Below are 23,556 nucleotides of genomic sequence, written 5' to 3' on the forward strand. Positions count from 1 at the left end.
ACACAAAATGCATGGAACTTCCACATGCACACTAGGTAACTGAACAAAGTCTTTACTTTTACAACTTTTTAAGCAATTGTTTAAACTTTTTCACTTGCCTTTTGATTTCCCAAGGGCATCTTCTTGAATGTTGTTTCAAAGAAATAATGTTTCTGTGTTGAACATGGTAAATATGTAACTAGAATAGATGTGAAATTCCTGACAAAAAGGATTTCTCCTAAGTGTTTCACAAGTAATATAATGAATTTTCACTATAATTTCGACAAAAAGTCAAGTTTCTTATTATGGTAAGGTATTTCAATTCACTCGGAGTTAGAATATTCAGAAGCAGCACCGTATTTAAATATGTATGAATATGCGTGTATATAAATATTCATATTTGTACAGTTTATTAGTTACACACTATGTCTCTAAGCCCAGGGGTGCAGTAATATAATTTAAAAAACACATTCCACATTTCAATGTTTAAGGCATTTAAAGTCATTATGAAATATATGGTAACTAATAATGTTAATATAAATTTCTTTTGCAATAGTTGTGCGTGTGTATACATATCTATAAAATATAAAAACTATTCGGCTAAATATATTCTTACATGGGAAAAAAAGCTTTTTATTTCCTAAATATCAAGAACATATTAGATGTCAATGAATGGTAGATTAAGTTCATTTCTCATGAATTAAAATTTAAAGCAAAGATGTAAGGTCCTTACATAATATCCTGGACAAGAAGAAAACTAAGTCATGAATCTACAGGACAAGAAAGCTCTGGAACCAGTATTTCTCCAAGAGTGTATGCCAATTTCTGATGGCTTAAAACACAAATTTAAGAAGCCATTATAAGAGAGAAGAGAGAGATCCAAGTCCTTGAGCAAGGGGAGAAATTGCATTGAAGAAACCCTTCTTCATGTAAGACCCTCTGGTAGGTGGCCCATTTAGTGGATAAAATAGGAAAAAATCTAGAATTCACATCCAAGCTAAACATTTGGTTGTGCCAATCTTGGGTTGGTAGTGTCTCCTAGCTCCTAGAGAAAGCAAAAATAAAAATAACAATAATAATAAGCAAAATAGAATGTGTGCATATACAATAGAGAGAGAGAGAGAGAGAGACCTATTCAGAAAAAACAGACTTTTGTTCTAGGCCTCAAAGCTTTCTTACCAATGATGTTAAAAACAAATGTTCTCAAGCCAAATCTCTATATGTAAAATGAAAAGAGGCCACAATTATTCTGATCCATCAGCAAAAACTCACAGATATAGACACACGATGACTACCGGCATTTGACTCATCATATATAATACATAAAATAAATATATTTGATATACTTAACGAAATAAAAATGACTCAAAATATAATAAGGGAAAATAGAATATAATATGTGAGAATAAATTGAAAAATGAAACAAACGCAAGCTCTAGAATAAAAAAAATTACAATGGAAATTAAATGGCTGTACACCAAAATAAACATAGCTGAAGAGCAAATTGGCAATAGATCTGGAGAAATTACACAGACAATTTGAAGAAATTACACATGAAATGCTCCGTAAAAGGGAGAGTGCACATATTAAAGATAATTAAAAATACATATAGGACAGCATGAGAAAGCCCAGTACACATATCAGAACCCCAGAAAGAAACAAAGGAGAGAATGGAAAGGGGAACAAATTGGAAGGTGGGGATCACAAATTTCCATTTTTTTTGAGATACAGCAATGTACATATTTAGAGAACCCAGCAGTCTGAGATAGCCAGAACGAAAATAGAAAAACAATAGAGAAATCAACAGCGACAAAATTTTAAAATATCGAGCAACTGACAAGTCTTTAACAAGAGTGACCAAGAGAAAAGGAGAAGACTCAAATTACTAAAATCAGTAGTGAAAGAAGGGAAATTACTACTGAATTTTCAGAAATAAAGATCATAAGGGAATATTCTGAACAATTGCACGCCAGCAAATTATATACCATAGATAAAATGGGCAAATTTTTGAAAAGATATAAAATACCAAAACCAGTTCAGAAGAAATAGAAAATCTGAAAAGACCCATAACAACTGTACAGATTGAGTATTCCAGATAATATCCGCAAAGAACAGTCCAAATCTACATGACTTCACTGGTGAATTATAACATTTATTTAAGGAATTAACACCAATCTCAGAGGAGGAAACACTTTTTAACTCATTTGCTGCAACCAGTCTTACCTGATACCAAAACATTACAAGAATATAGACACAAAAACTCAACAAAATTCTAGAAAACTGAATCCAGCAGCATTTCAAAAGGACTATGCAGCATGTCCAAGTAGAATTTATCACAGAATTGTAAGGATAGTTCAACACGCAAGAATTAGTCAATACTATGTACCATGTTAATAGAATAAAGGGAAAAAATAAACACACAACCATGTAATAGACACTATTATCTCAATAGACACAGACAAAGCATTTGACAAAATCCAATACCCTTTCAAAATAAAAATGCTCAGAAAACAAGGAGCGGAAGCAAACTTCTTGACTTGATGAAGGGATCTACCAATAATAAAACAAAACAAAACAAAAACATAGCTGACATCATACTTAGGGATAAATTTCTGAAAGCTTTTCCTCTATGACCAGAAACCCGACACGGATGTTGTCTTAGTCCATTCAGGATGCTATAACAAACTACCACAGACTACGTGGCTTATACACAACAGAAATTCAATTCTCACAGTTGTGGAGGCTGGGAAGTCCAAGACCAAAACACTGGCAGATTCCATGTTTGGTGAGGATCCACATGTTGGTTCAAAGACAGCTATCTTCTTGCTGTGTTTTCACACGGTGGAAGGGGTGAGGGAGCTTTCTGGGGTCTCTTTTCATAAGGACACTAATCCTATTCACGAGCGCTCCAGCAACATGACCCAACCACCTCCAAAAAAGCCTCACCTCCTAATATCATCGCATTTTGGGTTAGAATTTCAACATATGCATTTGTGGGGTTTGAGGGCACACATTTTCAGTCTATAACAGGTTCTAATATGGAATTCTTGTCTCAAAAGTAGGTAAAAAACAAAAATAAGAAAAGTATTAACTGGAATACATAGGGCTTTCATATCACCTCTCCCATGTAGGGAAAGGATAGAGACAGATCTGGTTTACCGGTAAAGTGATCAGGACTAGGAATTTAAGAGATTTCAGTTTGAAACCTGGTTCCTCCACTAAGACCCTCCCATACCATTTCTGAGTCCCCAAAAGGCCATGTGCAATATATCTAAATATTAAAAGACTGCAAATCAAGGTACCAGGCTGTTGAATAAAATGTGTTCACTCCTCTTACCTCTTCAAATATATCTTTCTAACAATCTAGGAGGCTAGGATCAAATTGTGACTCCTTAGATTTCTCCCCAAGTCCCTGGCCTCACACTCTCTATTCTTACTCCCAACTCTATGTTGCAGCACGAGAAGTCTTAAGTGTATGTACATGGACACCTCCACTCACACACCTAAGCTGAGTCCCCTGAGAAGCCAGCCACTTTTTCTCCTGGGATGAAAATCTTGAGTGGTATGGTTTACCCTTGGAAGGAGAAAAGACTTACTGGCTATGGACGTGAGCTCTAACCACTGCGCAGGGAACCCTGGAGTTCCGGGGGCTTTGAGCATGGTCTATAGAGGGGAGTAGTAGCTCTAACAGCCATATCCCTTTGTTATCCAAGACTCTTTGCCTGTGCACAGAGATGTCGTCAGAGAAGAGCCATAGTGGGACCTCTGAAACACAGGCTCCCCTTCTTTGTCTCCAAAGACAGTATTTCTTCCACCAATTACTTGTGGAATATTTGGCAAGTGTTGTTATCCTCAGCTGTAAGATAAAGATAATATGTACCTCATTGAATTATGAGAATTAAAAGAAACGAGAAATAAAGAAAAAATATTCCACGTTGCCTGATACGTGGAATGATGAGAATTACCTTTCTTTCTTCCTCCTTTCATCGTTACCTTAATTTCCTCTGGAATCTTAGATTATTCATTTATAGAATAAGACTAATATTAGTGCTTAATTCTCAGGATTGATTTAATGAATACATCATATAATAAGTGAAAACGAAACCAAAAGCGGTCAATAAGTGGCATAAATGGCAGTCAATACATAAGGCACTGAACTGAAGAAGAAAATATCCTCTTGGGAAAACATAAGTGGAATTTATAACTATTTGGGAGTTTCTGATAGAACCATCCTGATAGTTACACTTTTATATAAAAATTTTCTCCGTTAGTTGACCTAGAAATGCTTTAACTTAGTTTTAGCCAAACCTGATAATATATAAACTAAATTTGGAAAACTCACCGAAGATTTATCGTATAATCTCTGATAATACATGTCAGGGAGATTTCTGTTGGTGCCAGGCCTCAGATGTTCTGCTTTTCTCTTGGCCAGCATAAGCAGACGACATCCTGCAAAGAAGTTGGCCCAGAGATAGAATTGGAGGAGAAACTCTGTGTGCATGTAATTTGAAAGCAATCTGGATCACGATAAACCAGACATCATGGTGGCATTTTGAAGCTCACTGGAGTCACCAAAAGAGGAAAATATTCTCAAGTAAGCCCTGAATAGTCTCTCTTATCCAGCCATGGCACCCTACCTACATGCATGTGAAACAGTGCGAAACCCTCTGAGATTTTTACAGCATCTTTATTCAACCACCACTTCTGCTACTCTACCCACCACACACCCCCAACAGCATGAATGAAAGTACCACTTTATTGCTAAGCAGTACATCTTCCAGAAGAATTCAGAAAGTTTAGCAAAATCTGATTCATGGAAACCTCTCAGATGCTGATGTTTAACTGGCATTTGGTATACAGTAGAAAAACAATTAATGGATTTTGCACTGTTAATTTAAGAAGGCATCATATTAACTTTCGGAAAAGTCAATCTGTCTGATACATAACTCGTTTAGTTGTATCGATACATTTTAATGAAGATCCTTGAGTTACAGAAAAGAAAGGAACAAACTTTAACCAAATTTTCAATTTATCTCCAGCCCAGCTTTCTCCAACCAATACACCTTTTGTCCGGATTCCTTTTTAATGAGAAAAATTGACTTTTACTTCCCCTAAGTTTCCTATATCATGCGAATATATTCTAAAATAGTAAGGACATATGGCCATGGCTTACTTATCTTAAAAAGAATATGCCTAACATGTAATCCATGATTTTGTTAATGTGAAGAGAAATTCCACTGAGAGACAATTCAGCATATGGTTATTTTATTTTTGAGAAGAATAATCCCTTAAAATTGCAACTTAATGTTAAAGTTGATAGACAAATATACAGTGTTCTATATGAAAAAGTTACTTTACATTCTCTCTATTGTATTCTTAAGAAACACATAAAGGAGAAAACTGTAAAGAAATTACAAGTATTCCATTATTTCTACAAAGTTCAAATTAAAAATAAATTTTACAAAAAAGGCAAATTTATAGAAGCAATCATTAAGGGATAAGTATAAAATTATATGATGGCTTAGCTGTACTTTTTCCTCTATATTACATAAATAGAAACTTTACAATATTCCTCAGAGTTAGGCTAGTGTATTCCCTATTATTTTACATACATTTTATCATATAAACCTCGTATATATTATCATATATACTTAAAGCTTTAAAGAGAGGAAGGACTTTCAAGTAAAGAAAGTGTTGTATAGTTACCATTGGAAGAGGACAAAATATATGAAACTTTGGTCTTCTTCTCATTTTAATAAATTACCGGATATATCAGTAGCTATCTTCTGAGGCATAGAAATCCAAGACTGATGAGCAGAGAGAATCTCTCCAAAGACCCAAAAAGCTGATATCCAGGCTAAAGCAGAGTGAGAGCTCCCCCAGTTCAGCAAGTAACTAGATGGGTGGTAAGTAAAAAGAATTCTTCATTTTTTTCCAGTGGATCACAAGCGTTGCTGATCAGAAAGTTCTGGTCTTATCCTCAAATTGTCAGAAGCCAAGGGTGAAGTGACTATTACCAAAGCAGGAACAATGTTCAGCCCTGGCTTATGCTGACTCATGCCACCAGGCTGGCAGTCTGACAGAAGGAGGTGTGTGCCATTTTCTGGGACTTAACATCACTTACTTCAGCCTCTACTTTTCTTTTACACACAAGGTCCAGCTTACAGTAAACAATTAGGAGAAACACAAAGAAGAAATACAATATGATCCATTGTCAAGAAAGGAAATTGTCAGCAGCGGCGGACATAAAAATAGACTACGTTTTTGAATTGTTAGATGGGTTATTTAATGTAATGTGTCTTTAAAATAACCTTTAAAACATCCAGAATATATACGTTAAAGTACCTAGTGAAAAGATGGACAAAATGCGTGAAGAAATTGGTAAGTTTAGCAAAGAGATGGAAGCTAGAAAGAAGAACCAAATGGAGATGACATTCGTGAAAGATACAATATCAGAGATGGACATGGTAGAGAACGTAATCAATAAAGATGAAGTCAGGTTACACAAATAATCTTATATGAAACATATTAAGAAAAAAGATTTAAAAAGAACAACATCTGATATCGGTGGAAGAGAATAAAATTGTCTAGTATACTTGTGATTAGAGTCTCAGATGAAAAGAAGAAGAGAATGTGGCAGAAAAGAACATATGAAGAAATAATATCCAGAGGCAGCCTGGCAGCATAGTGGTTAAGCTCATGCACTCTGCTTTGGCAGCCCAGTATTCGCCAGTTCGGATCCAGGTTGCAGACCTACACACTGCTCATTAAGCCATGCTGTGGTGGCATCCCACAAACAGAATAGAGGGAGGTTGGCACAGATGTCAGCTCAGGGCCAATCGTCCTCACCAAAAAAAAAAACAAAAAACAAAAAAAAGAGAAAGAATATCCAAGATTCTAAATTTCAAGAAAAACAACACCTAAGATCTAAGTAGAGTGAATCCTTAGCAGGAAAAATGCAAGGAATACCACAGCTAGATATAAAAAATTCAAACTGCTGCAACAAAAATAAGGAGAAAACCATAAAACCATCCAGATGGGGGAAATACACAGTATATAGGGTATTAACTATTAGAATGATAGCTGACTTCACATCAAGAAACTATGACTTCCAGAAAACAATGGAAAAAATATATCTTAAGTTGCTCAAAGAAAGAAAAAATAATCTGGAAACCTATGCACATGAAAAATTAGGTTAAAAAATACATAATTTTAGACAGATGAACATTGAGAGAACATATCCCCAAATGAACCACTTTACAAGAAATGCCAAAAGAAGTTTCTTCAGGGAAAGGGCAAATGATATCAGATAGAAATCCAAATCTGTAGGACAACATAAAAGACACCAGACAGGAAATATAAATATGTACATCTGACCATTGACTGTTTCAACAATCCCAAAATAGTAATGTATTATATGAATTATTATGTATGCAGAAGTAAAATATACATCAATGAAAGCACAAATTATCTGGTGAAATGAAGTTAACTATAGGCATACTGTTTGAAGAGTAGATTGTAATAAATTAAATATGCATATTGTAACATCCAGGACAACTATTAGAAATATAACACAAAGAGGAAAAACAATAAAGCTAATAAATAAGATAAGAAATAGTACTCACATAATACTCAATTCATCTAAAAAGAGTGGATGATGTAATCAATACTTGCATTTAATATGAATGCACTAAATAGCCTGAACAAACCAAAGACTTTTAGCCTGGGTAAAAATCGAACTAAGTAATTACAAGACTTTCTTGAAAGAAATTGACGACGACATAAAGAGATGGAAAGATATTCCATGCACATGGATTGGAAGAATAAACATAGTTAAAATGTCCATACTACCTAAAGCAATCTACAGATTCAATGCTATCCCAATCAGAATCCCAAGAACATTCTTCACAGAAATTGAACAAAGAATCCTAAAATTCATATGGGGCAACAAAAGACAGCGAATTGCTAAAGCAATCCTGAGCAAGAAAAACAAAGCCGGCGGAATCACAATCCCCGATTTCAAAACATACTACAAAGCTACAGTGATCAAAACAGCATGGTACTGGTACAAAAACAGGTCCACAGATCAATGGAACAGAATTGAAAGCCCAGAGATAAAACCACACATCTATGGACAGCTAATCTTCGACAAAGGAGCAGAGGGCCTACAATGGAGAAAAGAAAGTCTCTTCAACAAATGGTGCTGGGAAAATTGGACAGCCACATGCAAAAGATTGAAAATTGACCATTCTTTTTCACCACACACCAAAATAAACTCAAAATGGATCAAAGACCTAAAGATTAGGCCTGAAACAATAAGTCTTCTGGAAGAGAATATAGGCAGTACACTCTTTGACATCAGTTTCAAAAGAATCTTTTCGGACACTATAACTCCTCAGTTGAGGGAAACAATAGAAAGAATAAACAAATGGGACTTCATCAGACTAAAGAGCTTCTTCAAGGCAAGGGAAAATAGGATTGAAACAAAAAAAACCAGCTCACTAATTGGGAAAAAATATTTACAAGCCACTTATCCGACAAAGGGTTAATCTCCATAATATACAAAGAACTCACATGACTTAACAACAAAAAAACAAACAACCCGATCAAAAAATGGGCAGAGGACATGAACAGACATTTCTCAAAAGAAGATATGAATATGGCCAATAGACACATGAAAAGATGTTCATCATCGCTAATCATCAGGGAAATGCAAATCAAAACTACACTAAGATATCACCTTACACCCGTTAGATTGGCAAAAACATCCAAAACCAAGAGCGACAAATGTTGGAGAGGTTGTGGAGAAAAAGGAACCCTCATACACTGTTGGTGGGAATGCAAACTGGTACAGCCACTATGGAAAACAGTATGGAGATTTCTCAAAAAGTTAAAAATAGAAATACCCTATGACCCAGCCATCCCATTACTGGGTATCTATCCTAAGAACCTGAAATCAGAAATCCCAAGAGTCCCTTGCACCCCTATGTTTATCGCAGCATTATTTACAATAGCCAAGACGTGGAACCAACCTACATGCCCAGAAACTGATGATTGGATAAAGAAGATATGGTATATATACACAATGGAATACTACTCAGACATAAAAAAAGACAAAATCGGCCCATTCACAGCAATGTGGATGGACCTCGAGGGTATTATGTTAAGCGAAATAAGCCAGTCAGAGAAAGACGAACTCTATATGACTCCACTCATAGGTGGAAGTTAGTATATTGATAAGGAGATCTGATCGGTGGTTACCAGGGAAAAGGGGGGGTGGGGGGAGGGCACAAAGGGGGAAGTGGTGTACCCACAACATGACTAACAAAAATGTACAACTGAAATCTCACAAGGTTGTAATCTATCATAACATTAATAAAAAAAAAATTATGGAGAGGGGCACACCTATAAGATGACTAACAAATAATAGTGTGCAACTGAAATTTCACAATGTTGTAAACTATCATAACCTCAATAAAAAAAATTTTTTTAAAAAGCCCAAAAAAAAAAAAAATCAAACTAAGTAGAGCCAGCCCTGATGGCCTTGTCATTAACGTTCGCTGCACTCCACTTTGGTGGCCTGGGTTTGCTTCCTGGTCACAGAACCACAACACTTGTCTGTCAGTAGCCATGCTGTGGTGGTGGCTCACATAGAAGAACTAGAAGGACTTACAACTGGAATATACAACCACTCACTGGGGACTTTGGGGAGAAAAAAATAAATAAATAAGAAGAGGAAGATTAGCAACAGATGTTATCTGAGAGCAAATCTTTCCCTGCAAAAAAAAGAAAGAAAATAAAAGGGAAAAAGTAACAACAAAAAGGCCCCAGCCAAACAAAAAATTTTTAACTTATGACATAGGCAGGTTTATAGTAAAAGGATTGAAAATTATACATCATGTGAGCATTAAGCATAAGAAAACTGGAGTAATCCTAATGAATATGAGACAAATTGTAGCTCAAGATAAAAAAATATTATCATGAATAAAGCAAGCCATTTCACAATAACAAAAGAGTCAATTTATCAGATATCTATCAATCTTAACCATGTATGAATCTAATAATAAAGCTTTAAAATACATAAAATAAAAATTGAAAAAATACTAAGGGGATATATAAATATATGAATATAGTTGTAGACTTTGCAACGTTTCTCAAGGATGGAGAGAAATGTAGATAAAACATCAGTAAGGATATAGAAGATTTTAACAGCATTTAGTCAACAAAATCTAATCAATACTTAGAGAAAACTTCAGCCAACAATTGCAGAATGCACCTTCTGCTCCAGTAATAATGGAACATTCACTAAGGTGGGCCACATTATGGGCAATAAAATAAGTCTCAATAAATTCCAAAGGACTGAAATAATACTGAGAGACTTCTGGTTTTTGGTCTGGCACGTTAAGACCCTAAAAATGGTCATTCCCATTCTCACAACAAAAAAAAAGCTAAGAAACAAAAATCAAGGAGAATGGAGGTCCTAGGACAAACCATTGACCCAAAAACTGAAGAGACAGACAGGTGGATACAGAGAATCACAACTTACCGGAACAGAAACCCAGGAACCTCTGCGGGAACAAGTACCGGTGAGGAAAACCTAAACTGTAGTTGACAAATTGCCATGGGCTCAGTGTGCACAAGGTAGAGGGTTAAAAATTCTAGATTCTAGACTAGGAAACACTAATCTCTGGTAACAGAAATCAGAGTACCGGCTGTGGAGATTGGGGCACTAATTGATAAGGAAGATTCATGCAGGAACTTTATGGGTAATGAAAATTATATCTTAACAGGGGTGTAGGGAACATGGATGTATACATTTGTGAAAGCTCAATAGATTATACACTTAAAACCGTTATTTGAACTGTATTTGAGTTGTATTTCAATAATAAATTTTAAAAATTAAATAAATAAATGCACACCTAACTCTGCTACCATTTACTCTTTCTAAAAATAAAATTCAACTAATTCAGGAGAATCAATTCACTGCCTCTATTTCAGAATGTGTTGTGCTATATGCGTGTGTATGTGTATGTATGTGTTTGTGTGAGGGGGGAGAGAGAGAGAGGTAAAAGAGATGGAGACAGGAATGTAGAGATAAAGAGAGATAGATACAAATAGAAAGAAACATTAAAAAAAAGTAGAAGTGTAAAAAGCTTTTTCCATATCGGCAAACTTCAGGAAAGATACTTAAGTCTTTATTTTCCCACAAGGCAAAGGAAATGTACCTACTACTGTACTCCACTGTACTATTCCTTTTTTTTTTTTTTTTTGAGGAAGATTAGCTCTGAGCTAACGCCTGCCACCAATCCTCCTCCTTTTGCCAAGGAAGATTGGCCCTGAACTAACATCCATGCCCACCTTCCTCGATTTTATATATGGGACACCTGCCACAGCACGGTTTGATAAGCAGTGCATAGGTCTGTGCCTGGGATCAGAACCGGTGAACCCTGGGCCGTCAAAGCAGAATGTGAGAACTTAACCCCCTTCAAAGCAGGGCACACAACTTAACTGCTGTGCCATCAGGCCGGCCCCAGAACTATTCTTCCTTTTAAACCTTGAACAAACCAAGTAAATACAGTCAGAGATGGAGGCAGAAATTAGAACCAAGTAATGTTAAATTAGAAACGCAAGATACCTGATAATATTTTCCTCAAAATATCAGTTTTACCCACTTTTTCCTTCCATTTTAAGTGACCCTCATTTTTTCTGTGTCAAGAATTCCCAGAGTTTAGGAAAAGAAGGCACCGAGGGAGTCAATGGATAGCCTGCATTAGCTTTTCTGTTTCAAGCTGTCACAGCTGCAAAATTGTTCAGTGTAACTCCACAGGGAGTGCTACCCAGATATGTAAATGAATTCCAAATGTGACATTTGCCAGAATGGAAGGAGGTGACTGTGAAGGCTGAGTGACTGCCACCAGCCTGTCTGATGGATTGACTCATATCACCAAGGAGCCAGCCGCCATTGATTTCTGCTCATCCATCTCATCAGAGTGACCTTCTCCTGAAAGAAGGAAAGGAGGGAGAAAGAGTGGACGAACAAAAGAGTGTTACAGTGACAAAGAAAAAAATCAAAGAGTTTCTTTCTTTACTTATCCCCCTGACTCTCAAGTACTTTCATCGTTATGTCATTCCCCTTTACCAAGCCATTCCTTTCACCCCCATTACACACCATACTCATACCATAACCAGCTTAATAACTAGTCTCATCGCTCCTCTGTCCTTATTACGTCACATAGCTGGGTGTTGCTTAATGAGTATTTGTGTCACGTTTTTAAGTATTTACTAATTAAAGAACAGAAATAACATAAAGATTTTTCTAGTACGATGTAAATTCTAAACCATGTAGGCAGAAGATATAAAATGCTGTCATTACTCTTTCACTAAGAAACGCCTGTGTTACATTATTTACTGTTTTTGTCAGGAGACCCCTGCTTTAGTGAAGTAATCTCTTCCTTTAGGAAAACATTTTGGTGGATGGGAGGTAACAAGAGAGGAGAGGTAAACAGTAAGTAATGTGAAAAAAGGGGGTCGAGGGACCAACCCAGTGGCATAGTGATTAAGTTCCGGTGCTCCGCTTCAGTGGCCCTGGGTTCGCAGGTTCGGATCCCTGGCACAGACTTAGCACCACTCATCAAGCCATGCTGTGGTGGCATCCCACATAAAACAGAGGAAGACTGGCACCGATGTTAGCTCAGTAACAATCTTCCTCAAGCAAAAAGTGGAAGATTAGCACAGATGTCAGCTCAGTAACAATCTTCATCAAGTAAAAAGAGGAAGATTGACAACAGATGTTAGCTCAGGGCCAATCTTCCTCACCAAAAAAAAAAGGGGGGGGGATAGAATTAAAAGCTGAAAATATCCCAAAGAGGTTCATGGATCTGCAGTCTAGAATGTATTTCTTTCTAGATATTTTTGTTCTCTTAATCTTCTTTTTCTGAACTGGCATGGGTCATCCTGCTTTATGAAAGTGGACTTTTCATAGAAAAGAATTGTGCCATAAATTTAAGAATTTAAGAGTTATCCCTCTTGTTTAAAGAGTTACAGAGAAGGCAATGATGGAATGGTGAGAGCAGGGCAGTTGTACAAATAAGTTCCTGTTAACTCTCTTTGAGCAATTCACACTTTGATTCCCATAGCCTCTTTGAAATTCTCGGCTGAGTTCATTCAACAATTTACTTCTTCAATCTTTAAGCAGAATTAGTAGCAATATAGAAGACCCAGGGTATTATGGTCTGAAGAATTAAAAAAAGGATTTTCATCCTTAGAAGAGTCTGTAAGCAATAAAGACATCAGAATATAGATGAAATCAGGATGTGGCTGTAAGACTCACTTTTAAGGATTCAGGAAGATTTAAGTTAATGGATAGTGAATTCAGCTAGAATTTATGACAAAAGGGCTTTTAAGAATCATCAGCATATTGTGCTACAACTCTTTCACACAAGGGCTAAAGTATAAAAAGATCTATCTCCAAAAGATTTATGGATGGGGCTTCTGGAGCAAGGTTTGAATCCCAACCATATTCATAGGAAACCCATAAAAGGCTTAAGAAGGTTGTATGAAAGGAAACTCCATAACTAGCTTGAAGTAAAGGCGACAGGAACAGTTTATAATAAAAGAAGGACTAACAGCCTACAAATATCTATGGTGAAGAAGCTGCTGCTTGACAAAATTATACTTTTCCATTTTTATTTTTAATCAACTTTACTGAGGTTTTTAATACATAAACACAGACATATATATCTATAACCTATATATATGATACCTATATATATATAATTGTATAATTCACTGAGTTTTCACAAATGTTTATACCCACGTAACTGCTACCACAATCAAGATATAGAAAATTCCATTTCCCTAAAAAAGTTTACTTGACAGTTAATACATCCCTTTCTGTGTTCCATGCAACTACTATCTCTTTTCTATAAGTATTGATGAAATTTAACTTTTTAAGAATTTCATATAAAGGGAAATTATAAATTTTAAATTTTTAAAATTTTTTTATTTTTACTTTTTTCGGATGTACATCATATTTCGAATTCTGTGTACATTACATCATGTTCACCACCCGAACACTAATTATAGTCCATTCCCTCACATGTGAGTCTAATCACGTCTGCATTTTTTCAAATTTCTTATTTACAGATAGAAAAAAAAATCCACGCAAATTTTCTTCCAGTTAAAAAAGAAAACAAAGGATGCATTTATGAACATTATGGGCATCTCAATCTATCACAGGAATACTTCTGGTAAGATCTTTATGTTTTCTAAAACCTGTATTTTATCTCAGATAATTATAGCATGATTCTTCAAACACAAAATAATTGTTTCATCATTATGAATTATAAATAAAAATAATGAGATGCTTAATTGTGTTTTTAGAATCTCAGTACGGGTAAGCCAAGTTAAGCTGCAGTAATAACGCCTACAAAATCTCAGTGAGTTGCTGGAAAATTTACTTCTCCCTGACACAGTCTGTGTGGCCTGGGCTACTCTCAGTCCATGAGTTGGCTCAGCATTGCAGATTGCTTTGGTCTCATGGCACTTCAGTACCAATACCTGCCTCCACATGGCAAAGGCAAGATCATGCTGGAGAGTCTAGAACCAGCAATTCAGTGACACATCAGTTCTGTCCACTTTTCTTGTCCAGTGCAAGTCACTTGGCCATGCTTAATCTTGAGACGGTGGAGAGCTGCAAGGACCTTATGCCTGGAAAGAGTAGAACAGGAAATATGGGTGAGAAACTCTAACATCTACCACCAATGCCTACATGAAAAAATAAGTAAAAGTTTTGATATTTAATCGTTAATTATTTTAACCCGATGAAAGGGGCTATGCCAGGCCAAGAACAACTGAAGATTCTTCTAGAAAGAAGATTCTCAAAAACTTTGAGAAATTTGTTCTGGGGCTGATGGTCTGAAAATTAAGAAATCAAATATGTTATATGTTAATTAATATAACATTAATTAATACTCAAAACCAAAGTAATGACTAATTTGATCCTTCATAAGGTGAAATTTGTGCAGCTTTCTTGGATCAGATTAGAGTAGAAAGAAGTTTCTGCTCATCTAAATAGTATAAAATATTCAATGAAGTAGAAGACATTTAACCTGATTACTTAAGGATCTTTTAAAAAATATACCGACCAGGGGCTGGCCCCGTGGCCGAGTGGTTAAGTTCACGCGCTCCGCTGCAGGCGGTCCAGTGTTTCGTCGGTTTGAATCCTGGGTGCGGACATGGCACTGCTCATCAAACCACGCTGAGGCAGCATCCCACATGCCACAACTAGAAGGATCCACAACGAAGAATATACAACTATGTACTGGGGGGCTTTGGGGAGAAAAAGGAAAAAATAAAATCTTAAAAAAATATATATATACCGACTGTCTGGAACTGTTAATGTAATGGGGAGAAATATTTATAGTTTAGCAAAGAAATTCATTCCCATTTATTCATGCATGCAATATTAAGAAATATTGCTCTAGTCATTTAAAGACATAACAAGAACGACAATATAATAATAATAAATGGCAGTATGTACCATTTTAGGTAATAATTCACCATTTCTTTTAAGTGTACTAAAATAATTGGTATGTTTTAAAATACCGTAAGAACCATAGATTAGACAGGCATACTAAAATTTTGGAAATCTTTATTCAACTTTAGATAAATGTTCCCTGAAACATAGAATAAATTTTAATTTGATGATAGTATAAGTTAATTAAAATATTCACTTCAGTGAATTTAATGAAGAATCATTACTAACTTAAATGAGAGGTTGTTCTCTGTTTTTAGCTTCTCAGAGAATTTTTTAAACCAAAGGTTAGTCCAGGGATTGGGAGAAAATGTTTGCAATACATGTATCTGTTAAGGATTTGCATTTAGAATATATAAATAGACATTATTGCTCAATAATAGAAATAAAAAATGAATTAAAAATGGCAAGGGATTTAAATAGAAACTTCACAAAGTTAATATAGAAATGACCAATATGCATGTGAAAAGATGCTCAACATCACTTATCATATGGAAAAGATAAAATAAAACTACCATGAGATACCACTTTATATCCAAAAAATGCCAAAATTGAAGTTAATGACTCAACCAAATGTTGACAAGAATGTGGAGCAAGTACAACCTGTATACATTAATGGTGGGATTACAAAATGGTACAACAACCTGAAAAATTCTTACAAAGTGAAATATACACCTAATTTATAGATATCATTATCCCCATGTTCACAGCAGCAATACTTACAATAGGAAAGCATTGGAATCAACCTGAATGTCCATCGACAGATCAATGAATAAAGAAGTTGTAGTATATATATACAATGGAACATTATATGGCTATAAAACAACCAAGGAAATCCTACCATTTATGACAACATGGATGGGCCTTGAAGGCATTATGCTAAGTAAAATGTCAGAGAAAGACAAATATTGTATGATGTCACTTATGTATGGAATCTAAAAAAAAACCCCAACCTCATAGAAACAGAGATCAGATTTGTGTTTACCAGAGGCACAGGGTGGGGGAAGGAGGAAACACAGGAAGGTGGTCAAAAATTACAAACTTCCAGTTACAAGATAAATAAGTGCTAGGTATGTAATGTACAACATAATGACTGCAGTTAACACTGCTGTATGATATATAGGAAAGTTAAGAGTAAATCCTAAGAATTCTCACTACAAGGAGAATTTTTTTTCTGTTTTTCTTTTCTTCTTTCTTTTCTTTTTATTGTATCTATGTGAGAAGATGGAGGTTAGCTGAACCTATTGTAATCATTTCATAACACATGTACATCAAACCATCATGCTGTAAGCCTTAAACTTATACAGTATTGTATGTCAATTATTTCTCAATAAAACTGGAAGAAAGTTGCATAATATTCTAATTTTGTTTCTCTTGTATGTCACATAGTCTTTTTGCCTAGAAACACAAACGATCTTTAATTTTTTGTAAGTCTAGTAATTTTATCAGAACGCACACTGGTTTTGGTTATTATGCAGCAATATTATCATGTGCAGTGTTCTTTTTCAAGTTTAATTTTAATTATTTAAAAAATATATTTAAGGAAACCTTCCTGGAATTACAGCTTTAGAAATTTTCTTCTACAGCTTGCTATTTGGAAAATAGAAACAGAATATATTTTAAAGAGAAGAACTAAAATGTATGCCAATTTCTAGTTTTATCTTCTGGAAATGTCTAGAAATTAATATCAGGGAATGATCAGGATATTCTTAGCAGACCAACGCAGGTCTAATATATTAATCATGAAATCTACCATTCAAGTGAGGATAAAATTCTGAGCTATAATCCAGAGAGTGTTGGCTGAAAGAGTTGTGTTTGCTAAATTTCCTAAGCAAATAGAGTAGAAAGAATTGGAACTATATGGGAATTGACCTGGAAATGCATTACATCCAGGAGGTGGAGATGGGAACAAGAGAGAAAGACTTAATACCTCGCTGGAGAAAAGCTTTCTAATTATGCAAAATGTTTCTGTGGAAAACTTATTCCTTACAGAAGTAACATTGGGTTCTGACACTGTGTTTCTGACATGGTCAAGTAGGTTTCTATCAAAACCTTTATAACTAAAAAGAAAAAAACATCCTGAGAAACTATATACCAAACAAAGAATCTGCACTGCAATAAGCAGCATATTTAAGTAGATATTCTTTTAGTTGGGCTACCTGAGGTAGAAATTACAGGGAGGTGTGGATGCACGACATAAGTTTATGCACAAGGATGGCACAAAGACTAGAGGAGAAAGCAGAATGTCTGTCTGCTGTAATTCTGCACCAAACTGTCTTCAAGATATGAATATATTATGGATAATATAATAAAAATAGATAAAGGTTGTCAGGAGCTAAACATGATCGTTAAAAGTAGATTTACAAGAATGCTGAATTTATATGAGGGCTTCCTATTGGTAATGAAGATGTATGATGAGTTTAGGTGGATTCTTGGAAAACTACCTTTTAGAACAAAATAGATGTTTTCCAAAATGATTTCAAGAAAGGATACAGAAGAATTCAAAACTTTTTAAAAAAATGCTTGTTTTTTAAGCTATAAAAGATTGTCTATGATAAATGAGAATTAATACATAATCATAAACATCCAGGACATTCCTCTAGCACTTTTGAGAAATAATGTAGTGTATAGTTGAGTTTTCTGTCCCCACTTAATTGAATCCTTATCTGAGCCTCCACATCATGATTTTCTGACTCAAGGGTCTATAATAATGTACCTTGGTAAAGGGCTATGAAAATCCAATGATGACACAGAGCAGGACCTTGATAGATTAAAATGCTCACTGTGTCTCATGTTGTGAGTCTTCTGAGAAAGTGGGTTAATGAAAATAGAGTTTTCTCACAAGCCCAGATAAAACGCATCCCCAGAAAAAGTTTGAGAGGCCACCAGACTCTATAGTCAGGCTAGTTAGTGAAGATCTTCCTCTGAATGAAGCCAGTACATAAAGACTGGAAGGTGGCTGTTTTTATAAACACACAAATGCCACCAAAAAATGACAAATCATATGAAGAAACAGAGAAACTTAGTCCACTCAAAGGAACAAAATTAATCTTTACAGACCAGAGCTAAATAAACAGAGATCTATGAATTACTTGAAAAAGAATTCATAACCATCTCACAGATGCTCAGTGAGTTGCAAGAGAACACAGACAACTAAATGAAATCAGGAAATGATAAGTGAGCATAATGAGAATATCAGTAAAGAAATAGAAACTGTCAAAAACAAACAGAAATTCCGGACCTGAAGAATACAATAACTGAACTGAAAAATTCACTGGAAGGGGGTGTTCGATGGAAGATTTAATCAGGCAGAAGAAAGAATCAGCAAATTTGAAAATAGGTCATTTGAAATGATCAAATCAGAGAAACAAAAATAAAAATAATAAAGACCTGAGAAAAGCTGCAGATTAGACGAATATACACCTTAAGGGCGTCTGAGAAGGAAAAGAAAGAGAGAAAGAAGAACAGAGTTTACTTGAAAAAATAATAACCAAAAAATGTCCCTGATGAAGGAATCTGATGAAGGAAATGGATACCCAAATACAAGAAGTTCAAAAGATCCCCACTAAGATGAACCCAAAGAGGTCCACACCAACACACAATATAATCAAACTTTCCTAAGTCAAAGACAGAGAGAATCTTGAAAGCAGAGAGAGAAAGGTGACTTGTCATGTGAAAAGGAGCTTCCATAAGATCCTTAGTGGAATTTTCAGCAGAAACATTACAAACCAGAATGGAGTGGGATGGTATATTCAAAGTGCTGAAAGACAAAACCTGCCAACTGAGAAGGCTATATCAGGCAAAACTGTACTTCAAAAACGAAGGAGAGGGGCCGACCCAGTGGCACAGTGGTTAAGTTCCCTTGCTCTGCTTCAGTGGCCCAGGGTTCACCTGTTCGGATCCCAGGCTCAGACATATCCACCATTCATCAAACCATGCTGTGGCTGGTGTTCCACATATAAAATAGAGGAAGAGGGGCACAGGTGTTAGCTCAGGGCCAATCTTGCTCAGCAAAAAGAGGAGAGTTGGTGGCAGATGTTAGCTCAGGGCTTATGCTTACCTTCCTCAAAAACAAACAAACAAATAACAACAAAAAGAAAATGAAGGAGAAATAAAGACCTTCCACTTGTCAGTGCTGTACTGCACACTTAAAAATAGTTAAGAAAGTAAATTTAATGTTATGTTTCTTTATCACAATAAAAAAAAACTCCTCCCCATAAAAAGAAAATAGTTCTCTTCCTTTCTTTTCTCCATAATGGTAAATAGATCATGATTGCTTTCTCCATTTCTTCAGTATATTTAAACATGAAATGCAAAACTAATTTCTTGATTAGTCTTGGTTTAGTCATATGCTCATTGGCTTTTCTCAATATCAGGTATAAAAAAACACAAAAATATTTCTTGATTTTGTGACTGTGTAGGGAGAGAACTAAAACAAGTGGGCAAAATGCATGCTGGGTGTGGCGTATGTAGTGGCACCTGCTAACACCCTCACAATGGCTTGTATTCAATTAAACCTCCTGACAGTCTAGCAAATAAGGAGAATGTGTTTCACCTGAACATACTTATATTCCGGGAACAAGGGCAAGTCTAAGGAAACAGTCCATCTCTGTAAAGCCAGAGATTTGTTCAGTTTTTCAGTAGAAAGAAATCATAATCATTTCCGCTATGAGAGACAAGAGATTGACTAGTATGGAAAATTTTAAGTACTTCCATCTACAAAAGTCTGCTTCTTAATTTCACTATAGGCCCTGAGAAAATACAGACATAATACGTTTAAATGTTTACATTTTTTCAATAATTTTGGTAGTTTAAGTTTCCAGTTCTAAATTCTATGCTCTGACATATTCTTAAAAAGCAACTGCTTCTTTTTCAATATTTAAAATCAGAAACTTATCTTGAGAGCCTTTTCCTTTAAAATTGCTATATGAAGTCTATTCTTTCAATTTCCATATTTTTTAAGAAACCCAAGAATTTCCTTCTCTGAATTGGACTGTGAACCTTTATTATAAATAAGAGCAATAGCCTATATCTTTGAGGAAGCAGGTTACACAGGACCACTTTCCTCATGAACTATACCGGGATTCGTTTCATAAGCAAAATTTTAAGCGTCAGGTGATCATAGCAATTGACCTGCTTTTACTAATCCTTCCTTCTAGATTAGAGAATGCCATTTAAAGGTGGAAATGCACGTACAGTATTGGATGACTCCCTTCAGGTACGTTCTTGTTATTGTTGATGTTTTAGGATTCCATCGACTTCTAAAGTACTACTGATGGGGAAATGAAAATCTGAGCAGCATCTTTTTAATTTACAGCTGGAGATTCTCTTAACTCAGTGGGAAATATTGGGAGGCCATGTTTGCACTCAGTTTAGTGAATACACACCACTAGCAGAGCCAAGCACAGTTCTGATTGCCCTGTGCACCAAGCAGGGATCTTTCATTTCATTTTCATGCATCATTTAAAAGTCACTGCAGTGGTTCCACAAAGTCAGCACATCTCACCAAGTTAACACAAAGTGAATCCGAAGGGAAGAAATACATTCCGTGGTATGTAGGCATGTTTGCTTCTGTCCATTGATTGCATTTAAAACACAAGTCAATCAGGAAGAAAGATGAATACTTGGGGTGGGTGTTAGCAAGTGTGCAGGTCTCCACGTTAAGGGGATTGTTCACTGAGCTCATTTTGCAGCATCAACACGACAAAACTGAGCTTTGTATTCTAAATTTGGAGGATCAAGACGCAGACTTTACATTCTTTACATAAATATATGTGAGTAAAAGCATGCTCACGAAACAATTATACATAAAGAACTTCCACAACTAAATAGTAAGGGGGAAAAGAGGAAAAGAATTGAAGCAAACACTTCATGAATGAAAATAAACAAATGGCAAAGTATCACTTGAAAAGTTGGTATGTATCATTAGCTATTAGGGAAATGAAGTTTAACGTGACACTTATTAGAAACGTTAAAAAAAATCTGACAATACCAATTACTGGCGAGGACGTGGAGCAACTAGTACTCGCTTACATTTTGTGTGGAAATGCAAAACGATGCAGGCACGTTGGAAAACAATTTGGCAGTTTCTTATAAGGGTAAACATGAACTTAACAAATGGCTCACTCCTAGATATTTACCAAAGATAAATATAAGTATATATCCACACCAAGACCTGTGTGCAAATCTTTATAAAATTTTTATTCATGGTCACTGTAAGTGTAAATAACTCAAATTTTCATGGTGAATGAGTGAATAGGAAAAAGATTGCAATGCATGCATACAATAGAACGCTACTCAGCATTGAAAAAGCAGCCATTACAGGTATGTGTGACCACATCAATGAATCTGAAAAGCAGTGCTAAGTGAAAAAGCCTTATACAAAGAAAAAAAAAGACTACATACTCAATGATTTCATTTATGTGTGACATTTTGGAAAAGCAAAAGAAACAAAAAAACAGATGGTGGCTGCCAGGAGCCGGGGATGGGAGCGGGTGATTGACTACAAAGGAACAAGAGAAAACGTAATGAGGTGGAGAAAATATTCTGCTTCTTGAAAATATGGGTGGCTATTGACTGTGGCAAGTTTGTCAGGTGTCATAGAACTGCAAACCTAGAATGGGTAAATTTTATTGTATGTTAAATATACCTCAATAAACCCGACGTAAAAAAAAAAAAAATATATATATATATATAGAAAGACTAGGTCATTGTTTCTGAACTGTGCACACACAGCTCTGGGGGGTCTCATTAAAAAGGCAAATTCTGAAACAGTCTGTCCGGGCTGGCCTGAGATTCAGCATTTGTGACACGTTCTCAGGTGATGCTCATGATGCTAGTCTGTGGACCACTCTGAGCAGCAAGAGCTCAGGCTACACCCTGGTACAAATCTGATTGGACTGTATCTATGGAGTTAAAAACAATTAAAAGATAACTGGCACACACCATAGCCCATAATTTGGAAAAGATTTCGAAATGTTTGGAAGTTGAAAATCTTCTCGAGGGGCCCTATTTAGGTCAAATCTGTTAATTAACTGTAATCTGTGAGGGAGGACTTCTGGGTTCAGCAAGACAAAGGCTTCAGGAATTTGATTCCGTTGATCTTGATTTATATAAATTTTGTCGACATCAGCAGGATCTGAATTTCCAAGGTTCCGTCCACAAAATTCTTGTGAACTTTTGTGCACACATCCACTCTCATTACAAGATATCATGATGCAAAATTTATTTTTTTCACACTTGAACTTTTGGAGGCTGCAACATAATTTTACTAAGAGTTGAATATGGAATTGACATAGTACGTCACTAAACAGGTTGGTGATTGCAGTTCAACTCTTGCTGTGTATTAATACTCCAAGGAAAATTTCCATATTAGAGATTCCTTCTAAATTAGGCCACAGGAAATTAGTAAGGAAGATGTTCCTTTTGATCCGTTAATAGAGGAAAGCTTTTACAGTGTCAAATCATATTCCATTTTAAATTTTCCTTGATTTAGTTGATTGCAAAATGATACCTTTGCAAATTAACATATTAGATACCAGGATGTAAATTGCTGAGCATAATTTATGCTATAATTTTAATTTGACCTAATTTTTAAATGGCAATAAGGATATACTTAAAGTGTTTGTACAATATTAGAAAGATATTTCTTCCTAGGGGAATAGTTATGAATGTATCATATCCTAAATATTTTATTTGCTAGGTTGCAATACTTTATGAATATGATATATTTAAAATACTCCTTGTTGGGGCTGGCCTGGTGGCGCAGCAGTTAAGCGCGCACGTTCCGCTTTGGCAGCCTGGGGTTCCCCGGGTCGGATCTTGGGTGTGGACGTGATGCCTCTTGGCACGCCATGCTGTGGCAGGCATCCCATATACAAAAAGTGAAGGAAGATGGGCATGGGTGTTAGCTCAGGGCCAGTCTTCCTCAGCAAAAAGAGGAGGATTGGCGGAAGATGTAGCTCAGGGCTAATCTTCCGGAAAAAAAAAATACTCCTTATTTTGTCCTTTTATTCATGGTATAGAAGGAAGTGAGGGATTTA

The 23,556-nt window shown here is 35.6% G+C and overlaps 1 long non-coding RNA gene across 2 annotated transcripts in view; it reads left to right on the plus strand.

The window, feature by feature from the left end:
• The window catches only part of LOC139080748 (uncharacterized), a 92,618-nt gene that overhangs the window by 15,658 nt on the left and 53,404 nt on the right, over positions 1 to 23,556 (plus strand). For both annotated transcript variants that reach the window (XR_011535489.1, XR_011535488.1), the window contains exons 2-3: positions 14,125 to 14,228; positions 20,674 to 20,732. This is a non-coding gene — a long non-coding RNA (uncharacterized lncRNA). The remainder of the gene's footprint in view (positions 1 to 14,124; positions 14,229 to 20,673; positions 20,733 to 23,556) is intronic.

The sequence above is a fragment of the Equus przewalskii genome, chromosome 32 (assembly GCF_037783145.1).
Source record: "Equus przewalskii isolate Varuska chromosome 32, EquPr2, whole genome shotgun sequence".
In the NCBI taxonomy this organism is placed as follows: domain Eukaryota; kingdom Metazoa; phylum Chordata; class Mammalia; order Perissodactyla; family Equidae; genus Equus; species Equus przewalskii.